The sequence below is a fragment of the Tachyglossus aculeatus genome, chromosome 5, assembly GCF_015852505.1.
Source record: "Tachyglossus aculeatus isolate mTacAcu1 chromosome 5, mTacAcu1.pri, whole genome shotgun sequence".
Taxonomy (NCBI): domain Eukaryota; kingdom Metazoa; phylum Chordata; class Mammalia; order Monotremata; family Tachyglossidae; genus Tachyglossus; species Tachyglossus aculeatus.
The window spans coordinates 45066603-45077226 of record NC_052070.1 but is presented as its reverse complement, the minus strand read 5'-3'; the positions used below and the strand labels follow the sequence as shown (position 1 = coordinate 45077226).

Below are 10624 nucleotides of genomic sequence, written 5' to 3'. Positions count from 1 at the left end.
GTCTGGTTTCCTGTTTCCATACCCCTTTCCCTTGTTAATCCTCAATCAAGACTTTTGAGAGAAGTGAGCATCAGAACTGCAGGCCCCAAGGAGGCCTAGGAGAAGATTTCCTACAAGGAACAGCATCCAAAGCAGAAAATCAGGGAGTCTGCCACTATAGCTGCCTTCCACCTTATCTTCTGAAAGTGCCTGAAATACGTTTCTTGCCAGTTCTGCTGGGTTTTAAATAGTCACCCAAACTGATGTAACAGAAAGATGGATCCGGGTAGGGAGAAGAGACTGGAAGGAGTTAGTAAGAATGAGCTTGGCAGACTAAAGTATCATCAGGCAAACCAGAGTTCAAGTTTCACTGATGACCTCTTTCATAGCTAGATGAAGGGAGTCTCCCTGGATCAATGATATTTATTGAGCACTTACTATGTGCAGAGCATTGAAATAAGCACTCAGGAGAGTACAATGCAACAGATTTAGCAGAAATGTTCCCTGCCTATTACAAGCTTACAGTCTACAGTCTGAAGATGACAGTCAAGCCTTGGTTGTGGGCATGAGGATTTCAGGACTGAGAACATGTAACAAGGAGCAGATTTTTATGTCAGTGCTTAGCATGGTGCCACTCATACTCCCTTGTCCCTGTTAGCTGTGTTTCTTCTGGGGCAGTGAGTGCAATGAGCATAAGTGGGAAGGGGGCAGTACATTGAGAAAGACTGCACTTTTACATTTCAAATGCAAGTCAATGTTAAGGCCTCAAAATATGTGGGAATGGGCACTTGCCTCAAAGAGATGTAGTGACCTAGCTGAAGTACTAAGTAGAAGAGAGTCAAATCGGTCTAAAGCAGCTTTGAATTAAAGCCATTCATCAAGGGCAGAAGCTTCTGGCCGGTGGAAAGTAAAAACTGCCACTTGCATGCTGTGTGACCTTGGGCAAAGCAAGACTTAACTTCTCAGTGCCACAATTTCCTCCTTCGTAAAATGGGGACTCAATACCTGTTCTCCTTCCTACTTAGCCTATGAGCCTCATGTGGGACCTGATAATCTTGTATCTATCCCGGTGCTTAGTACACAGCTTGGAACATAGTAAGTGCTTAAAAAACCCTTATTATTACTACCCTTATTATTATTATTAAAAAACTACCCTTATTATTACTTATTAAAAAAGAACAAGTATTTTCCTCTAGACTATAAGCTTGTTGTGGGCAGGGAACATGTCTACCAACTCCGCAACTTGTCTGCTATGTGACCTTGAGCAAGTCCTTTCACTTCTCTGTGCCTGTTACCTGGTCTGTAAAAAGAGATTAAGACCGTGAGCCCCAGGAGGGACAGGGATTGTGTCCAGTCCAATTTGCTTGTATTCATCCCAACACTTAGTACACATAGTAACATAGTAAGTGCTTAACAAATACCACAATTATTATTATGATTACTCTCCCAAGCACTTAGTACAGTGTTCTGTACACAGTAAGTGCTCAATAAATACAATTGACTGATTGATTGTTAGGCATCGCTGCTTTTTGGGTAAGGCTGAATGCTCCAATTGACTCAGAAGTCACTCCAAGGCACTGATTGGCTAAGAGGGCCAGGCCACTGGAAGGCCAAAGGCAGGAGTGAGAGCAGAGGTTCTTGTGAATGAGATGAGGAACATGAGCTGGAAAGAGGAGGCATGTTTCAGAGAAGCAGTAAGTCTGGGGTCTGCTAGCAGAAAAGTAGGAATCAGTTTGGGAAGAGTAGGAATCAATCAATCAATGATATTTATTAAGCACCTACTGTAAGCACAGCACCATACTTGGGAGAGTACATCGGAAGTCTTCCTAAATCATCATCAGTCAGTTGAGGACACCGATGACTCACTGTAATTCTGCCATAACCACACAGGGAGGTCTTTGCAGTTCTGCTATAGTGAGATTAAGGTCCGATAGACCCCAGCACAACATCTTTAGCCTCAATTCATTTTCCCAAGCCTCCCCAATGGCAGGAAGATGCTGAGTGGTGGAGAGGAGAGAGATATTTGTGGCAATCCCAATCCTCCATTTCTCAGTTTTAACAGGCCCCTGCTCTTTTGATTTAAGAGTTCCCCCACTGCACACACTCACCCACCCAGTAGGGCTGGGAAAAGCAATCTCTCAGCCATCCAATGGGGCCAGGTAAACAGATAAGATTCTGAGGCTAATCTATATACATTTGTGTTTAATGGTTAAGATATTAATTGGCTTTTTAAAAAGTGTGTAAATCGGTCCATTTTCAGCCTTTCTAATCTGTTCGTTCTCATTAACGAAGGACCATATTCATCAACGGCACTGCTCTACACATCACCTTGTAAAACTACAGTCCATTCATTTAAAAAAATAAAATAGATTTATCACTATTTGAAATACAGAAAGTCATTAAAATAATAATTAAAAAACACAACTACAAGCACAATAAAAGTTCCATGATAATAAACCGCATTTTAATGTGTATTAATTCCCCTAATGATTTACTCTCTGTGTCGTACAGGGTCAAATCAATGTCTGCACCAAAAAAATTCAATTAAATCCTATTCACTGTATCTTTCAAGTGAGTCTATTGTTTGCTTTTGTTTCCTATCAGACCATTTGTCAATTGTTCTCAGTCCAAGATTACAAATAAAAGACGCATGTCACCATCAAGGTCGAGAGAAATAGGCCCGAATCCCATAAAATCCGTCAGTTTGATCTGATGCTTATTTGTTACCTGTGACCATGTTAAGTGTGTGAAGGGAGGAAGACAGGAGGATGAGGCGGAAGAGAAGGGGAAGGAGGAGGAGGAGGAACAAGAATATTAATGGCATTTATTAAGCGCTTACTATGTGCCAAGAACAATGCTAAGCATTTGGGTAGATATTAGATCATCAGGTTGGACATAGACATAGAGAAGCAGCGCAGCTCAGTGGAAAAGAGCACGGGCTTTGGAGTCAGAGGTCATGGGTTCAAATCCCAGCTCCGCCAATTGTCAGCTGTGTGACTGAGCAAGTCACTTCACTTCTCTGTGCCTCAGTTACCTCATCTATAAAATGGGGATGAAGACTGTGAGCTTCCCGTGGGACAATCTGATCACCTTGTAACCTCTGCAGCACTTAGAATAGTGCTTTGCACATAGTAAGCACTTAATAAATGCCATCATCATCATTATTATTATTATAGACCCGCATAGGGTTCACAGTCTAAGTTGGAAGTAGAACATATATTGAATCCCACTTTAGAGATGAGGAAATAGAGACACAGAGAAATCAAGTGTCTTGCTCAAGGTCACAGAGCAGGCAAGTGGCTGAGTCGGGATTAGAACCGAGGTCCTCCTACTCCCAGGTCCATGGTCATTCTACTAGGCCATGTAGCTTCAAAAAGAGGAAAAGGAGTCTGCACACTTCACTCCCCCAATGCCAACTTACTCACCGCACCTCAATCTCATCTATCTCACCACCAACCAAGCCCCTGCCCATGTCCTCCCTCTGACCTGGAACACCTTCCACCTCCATATACGACAGACCATCACTGCCCTACCTTCAAAGCCTTATTGAAATCACATCTCCACCAAGAGGCCTTCCCCATTAAGCCCTCTCTTCCCCTTCTCCCTCTCCCTTCTGCACCATCTCTGCATTTGGATTTGTACCTTTTTAGAGCTTGATATTTACCACACCCTCAGCCCCACTGCATATATGTGGGGCTTAGGCCCAATTAGCCCAATCACACTTACTAATGACAACCTACGCATTGTACCTCCATCTCATCTACCTCGCCGCTTACCCCTTGCCCACAACCTACCTCTAACCTGAAATTCCCTCCACCTTCAAAGCCTTATTATTAAAATCCCAACTCCACCAACAGACCTTTCCTGACTAAACCCTCATTTCTTCTACTCCCTCTCCCTTCTACATTGCCCTTGTTCTTGCTTTGTCAGCCCTACAGCAATTATGTCTGTATCTGTAATTTAAGTATTTATATTATTGTCTGTCTCTCCCTGCAGTCTGTAAGCTCCTTGTGGGCAGGGAATGTGTCTACCAACTCTGCTGAACTGCACTCCCTCAAGAACTTAGTACAGTGCTCTGCACACAATAATCACTAAATAAATATCATTCACTGATTGATTGGTAACCGACATTGCTGATCAAGGAGATCATCAGCACATAAGAGCAGCGGTCGATTCTTTCCTTTCTAGAAAGGCAGCATCTTCAAATTGGCTAGGGAGGGTGGTACCCCAGACTTGTTTCTGACTAGCTGTGTGAGCTTGGGCAAGGAACTCAATCTCTCTGTGCCCATTTTCCCAAACTGTCCATTAGGAATAAAAATCTACTCCCAACTTCAGCATCCCCTGGTAATGATATTGACGGTTGCCTTTGTAACAAGAACCTCAGTAAATTAGTAGGCTTCTCATTTTTTTTTCCTAATTCAGTAAAGCACCCCATTGTCCCAGTGGGGGGGAACTGAACTGCAATCAATCAGTCAATCAATGGTATTTACTGAGCAATTACTGTGTGCAGAACATTGTACTAAGCGCTCTGGGAGAGTTCAATACAACAGCATTTGTAGACACATTCCCTGCCCACCAGAAGTCTACATTCTAGAGGGGGAGAGAAACATTCAGATAAATTACTGATCTGTACATAAGTGCCATGGGGCTGAAAGTGGGGTGGATAGCAAGTGCTTAAAGGGTTTAGATCCATGTAAATAGGCTTTTCAGAAGTAAGAGGGAGTAAGAGTAAGAGGGGCTTAGTCAGGGAATGATGAAAAACCCTGGTTTGGAATTCAGTCATATTTATTGAGTACTTACTGTGTGCAGAGCACTATACTAAGCACTTGGGAGACTACAATATAGCAATAAACAGACATATTCCCTGCCCACAACGAGCTTACAGTCAAGAGGGGGAGGCAGACATTAATATCAATAAATAAATTACAGATATGTACATAAGTGCTGTGGGGCTGGGAGAGAGGAAAAACAAAGGCAGCAAGTCAGGCCGAGCAGAAGGGAGTGGGAGAAAAGGAAAGGGGGACTTAGGGAAGACCTCTTGGAGAAGATGTGCCTCCAGTAAGGCTTTGAAGGAGGGGGAGAGTAATTGTTTGTCGGATTTACGTGGTGAGGCTTAATATAGGAGTCCCAAACCCTAGCTCCGAGCTCTTTCCTCCAAGAAATTTGTTGCAGGCATTGCTGATCAAACCAGCTCTTCAGCCCTCCCCCAGCCAGAAAGTTTCTATGCTCTCTGCTCAACGTCACTGCACGTAAATGGGAAAAGTCATTGCATCAGAGCCAGAGTCTGGCCCCCGGGTTACACTGAAATGGGCTTGTCAAGCTGGGGAGAGAGCCCAGGGTTCAGGGAAAGGCAGAAAAAAGAAGCGGGAAAGAAGAAAGCCAGCTGTGGCTTTCCGAGGCTCAGCAGCACTGCTTCAGAAAAAATAGAGGTACATTTTTTGCCTGCGGTTCATAGTGTTTAATTTTAGGTTTGGACTAGGTAATATTTCCCAGACTAGACTCTAATTTCACTGACTTCAGTCTCACCTTAAATGCAACAATATAACCTAGATTCATCCTGAAGCATTAGTAATACTTCCTGTTATAGCTTTATTCTTCATACTGCCCCCACTCTCGGTAAATATTTTTGATTGTCTGCCCACCTCATTATATTGTAAACTCCTGGAGGGCAGTGACTGTGTCTTGTTTCAGTTGAACTCTGCTGAAGGCTTAGTACAGTGCTTTGCACTCATTATGTGTTCAAACATCACTGATGATGATGATAATGTTGATGATGATTACAACAATCCTAAACAGGAAGAGTTAATAACAGTAATTGGCATATTTGTTAGGTGCTTACTATGTGCTGAGCTCTGTACTGAGTGCTAGAGTAGAAACAGATCTGGCCACTATACCATATGGGGTTCATAGTCTTAGTAGAAGGGAAAGCAGATATTGAATCATCATTTTACAGATGAGGAAACTGAGGCACAGGAAGTTACATGATTTGCCCCAGGTCACACAGCAGACACTTGGCAGAACTGGGATTAGAAACCAGGTCCTCCGACTTCCAGGTCTGTGCTCTTTCCACTAGGCCATCCTGCTTCTGGAGTTGAAAACAAATGTTGCAGTTCTCCCACCTGACTTCCCTACTGACTCTATAGCTGAATCTCAGGGGGAAAAGAGGACTTCCCTGCCCCTTCCTCATCCCTGGCACCAACATGCTGACTTCATGGGGGCAGTGGGATGTTTTCCCCCCATAAGCTCCTTTGTTACGAGGATGAGTCTTTCATATTATGCCCATAGGTAGCAGGCTGCCCCGCCCCATGTAGAAAGCCGGCCTGCCATCTCCCCCCAGGGCCACAGCAGGTCACCCACATGGTTGATGCCAGCACAGAGCCACCAGCTAGGAAGCAGGAAAGATGAGACTGGGATCCATTCTTTCCCCCAGCAAACTGGGTATCAGGGGGTGGGTGGGAGGAGAGAAGATGCAGAGATAACTACTCCCCTAATCTCCCAACAAGAATGTCGACAGCCATATGACAGCTAGGGCACAGAAAGTGGGTGTGGTGGGAGAGTGGGGGGGAAGGTTTATTTGTTTGTTTCTTAAATGGTATTTAAGCACTTACTATATGCCAGTTACAGTAATATCTGTCTCCCCACCTCCAAATCGAAAGTTCATTGTGGGCAGGGAATGTGTCTGTTTACTATTGTATTGTACTGTCCCAAGTGCTTAGTACAATGCTCTGCACACAGTAAGCACTCAATAAATACAATTGAATAAATGAATGAATAAATAATAAGAAGCAGTTTGGCTTAGTGGAAAGAGCTTGGGCTTGGGAGTCAGAGGTCATGTGTTCTAATCCCAACTCCGCCACTTGTCAGCTGTGCGACTTTGGGCAAGTCACTTAACTTAGAACAGTGCTTTGCACATAGTAAGTGCTTAATAAATGTCATTATTATTATTATTATTATTCTCTGTGCCTCAGTTTCCTCATCTGTAAAATGGGTATTAAGACTGTGAGCCCCAAGCAGGACAACCTGACAGCCTTGTATCTATCCCAGTGCTTAGAACAGTGCTTTGCACATAGTAAGTGCTTAATAAATGTCATTATTATTATTATTATTATTCTCTGTGCCTCAGTTTCCTCATCTGTAAAATGGGTATTAAGACTGTGAGCCCCAAGCAGGACAACCTGACAGCCTTGTATCTATCCCAGCACTTAGAACAGTGCTTTGCACATAGTAAGCGCTTAACAAATACCAATATTATTATCATTATTATTGTCAAGATAATCAGGTTGGACACAGTTCCTGTCCCATACAGAGCTCATAGTCTCAATCCCCATTTTAGAGATGAGGTAACTGAGGCACAGAGAAGTTAAATGATGTGACCAAGATCACACAGCAGACAAGTGGTGGAGGCAGGATTAGAACACAGGTCCCCTGACTCCCAGGCCCGAGCTCTTTCCACTAGGCAATGCTCCTTCACTGTTTTGCGATTAAGGAATGAGTTTTCCCCTGGGTGGGCCAGGGAGGAAGGGATGAGTGAAGTCCCATGGAAAAGGTGGAGGAAGATGGGTCTTGGGTAGAGGGGAATCAATGAATAAATCAAAAGTATGTATTGAGCACTTAGTATGGGAGAAATTTCCCATCCTATACTAAACGCTTAGCACTGTACTAAGGGATGAGGCTAAGGACTGAGGTGGAGGAGTTGGGACACAGGACAGGAAACAAGGAATGGAGAGAGATCTCTGACTCTCTGTTCTGTCTCTCTATTTCCACAGCCTCCTCAGTTAAGCCTCTCTCCCTTTTCCAGACTGATGGGTGGGAAAGACACCTGCTCCAGCCAACAGGACGGAACAACATGGAAGGAAGAGAGTCAGAAGAGGAAGAATGTAGAGAGGAGGTCCCAGCAAGAAGCAGAAAATTTAGGAGTAGATATCAAATCCCCTCTCAGGGTCACAACTGGAGAGTTTCCAGTACCCTACCAGTCACGATTACAGGAGGGAGAGTCAAGCAGAGGCAAACCCATTCCATTCCTAGCTTGGGCTAGTGAGTGGAAGGCAATCTGCTACAAGCCAAAACCCACCTGTGTTGGGAAGCAGCGGCATTGGAGAGAGTTGAGGGCAGAAACTCGTTTAGTGAATGGAAGGAGGCAATGGTAAACCACTTCTGTATTTTTACCAAGAAAACTCTATGGATACACTACCAGAACAATTGCAGATGGAGTGGTGCATTTCTGGGAGAGATGTGTCTATGGCATCACTATCGGTCAGTCACAACTCGACAGCATAAGACAACAACAAGATATCAGATAGGGAAGGAGAGAGGGGATGTGGGAGAAAGTAGAAGACACGAGAGATCAGTGGAGCATAGGAAGAAACTGGGCAGAGGAGAGACTTGGAAGACAGGAAATTGAGTTAGCAAAATATGGTTTGGGGACAGGTGAAGGAAGAGGGAAGAAAGACATCAGCAAACAAATCACAAATTGCTAATCATCAGGGAATTATAGCTAAACCAATTTTATAGAGCTGCCCTTCATGTTTGAAGATGACCCTTTTGACAGTAAGATGCTCTCCAAGAATGCTTATGTGTGGCTAAAAAGTCGTGGTATTGACTGACACTCCATTTCACCGACACCTGAAACTGTTTTCTATTCTCCTCCTTGGTCCTTCCACTATTCTTCTGATCACACCCTGTCGGAATCTGTCTGCTCTTTTGTTTCCCAGCAGCCTAAGCCATTTTGCGTTGTTTTATATGAAGCCCTGCTCCTGGATTCCAGAGAATATGTAAGAACACCTTGAATCACTGTCTTAGCTGCCTTTTAATTATCGCTGTAATTCTTATTTTTCAGCTTCCATAATTTATTAATCCTCAAAGTTTCTGCACCATAATATTAATAATAATGGCATTTGTTAAGTGCTTACTATGTGCCAAGCACTATATTTAAGTGTTGGGGTAGATACAAGATAATCTGGTTGGACATAGTCCCAGTCCCTCATTTGGTCTTATAGTCTAAATTGGAGAGCTAACAGGTATAATAATAATAATAGCACTTATTAAGCGCTTACTCTGTGCCTAGCACTGTTCTAAGCACTGGGGTAGACACATGTTTATCAGGTTGGACACAATCCCTGTCCCAAATGGGCTCACACTCTTATCCCGATTTTACAGATGAGGTAACTGAGGCCCAGAGTAGTTTAGTGACTTGCCCCACCTCACACCACAGACATGTAGCAGAACCAGCATTAGAACCCAGGTCCTTCTGACCCCCAGGTCCGTTCTCATTCCATTAGGCCACACTGCTTCCCCATGTTGGGGTTATCACTTTCTGGAACCTGTGGCCACCAGAAACCCCATCCTAAACACTCCAACTACCTCTCCAAGCTGCTCCCACTGAAAGAGGAAAAAAAAAAATTCAGAACCCCGAAAGTCTGGGTGAGAAGACTGCTTCCATCTTTTCACAGCATCCATCCAAACTCACAGGAGGATTGCGCGATGCCTCGGGTATGTAACATTAAAGTCCCGATTAGGATAACAGGGTGTGTGTGGTGGTTTTTACCAGTCTTACAGAACCATGATTTTTTCTGAAACCCAATAAAGCTCCTTTTACTTTATTTGTCCAGATTATTTGTAAATGGATTTTTCAGTAACAAACTGAGAGTTTAGGACGCGTGATGGGTTTTCTCCAGCTCATCGAGCTGAGCACATTTATCTCTGCTGCAGCCCTCCCCAGAACAGGATTCCGGCTCCAAGTAGCCAGGCTCTTATTGCCATGCAGAGGCTTGGGGATCTTATCATCCTTCTGTCAAGTCCAGTTCCTTCTGGTAAGCTTTGCAGGGTGTGGAGTCCATGAAAGAGCCCTTAGGAACCCCCAAGCCCACTGTTCCTACAGTTTTTCTGAAGCCCAGAGAACACCCTCCCCTCATTTCAGAAAGCTTTACATCCATTTGAACCCAGAAATGAGATTGAACAAAATCTGCCTGCCACCATCTGTTAAATGGCAGGGAGAGGGTGATTCAGGACCCTCCATCCTGCTGGAAAAGGACTATGAGTGCTTCATTTAAGTGACACTGTGGACTGACAACTCTACTGTGTGGCCCAACAAAAAGATAAAATCCTCCTAAAATCACATCTCCTCCAAGAGACCTTCTCTGAGTAAGTCCTCATTTCCCCTACTCGCCCTCCCCTCTGCATCACCTATGCACTTGGCTGGTTATCCCTTAATAATAATAGTAATAATAATAATAATAATTGTGGTATTTGTTAAGCACTTCCTGTGTGCCAGGCACTGTACTAAGTGCTGGGGTAGATAACAAGCAAATCGGATCAGACACAGTCCCTGTCCCCCTTGGGGCTCACCGTCTCAATCCCCATTATACAGATGAGGTAACTGAGGCACAGAGAAGTGAAGTGACTTCCCCAAGGTCATGTAGCAGACAAGTGACAGAGTCAGGATTAGAAGCCATGACCTTCTGACTTTCAGGCCCATGCTCTATCCACTACACCATGCTGCTTTGATACTCAACCCAGCCCTTCATCATTTATGCAAAGAAATTATGGTATTGTGAAGTCCTTACTATGTGTCAAGCACCATTCTATGCACTAGAGTAGATACAAGTTAATCAGGTCAGTCACAGTCCCTGTCCCGCATGGGGCTCAA

At 44.0% G+C, this 10624-nt stretch overlaps 1 non-coding gene across 1 annotated transcript; it reads left to right on the top strand.

Moving 5' to 3' along the window:
• Nucleotides 1–7908: 7908 nt before the first annotated feature.
• On the top strand, nucleotides 7909–8040 carry LOC119929318. The gene has a single exon (XR_005451448.1). It is a non-coding gene; the product is annotated as a small nucleolar RNA SNORA7 (small nucleolar RNA).
• Nucleotides 8041–10624: the final 2584 nt, after the last annotated feature.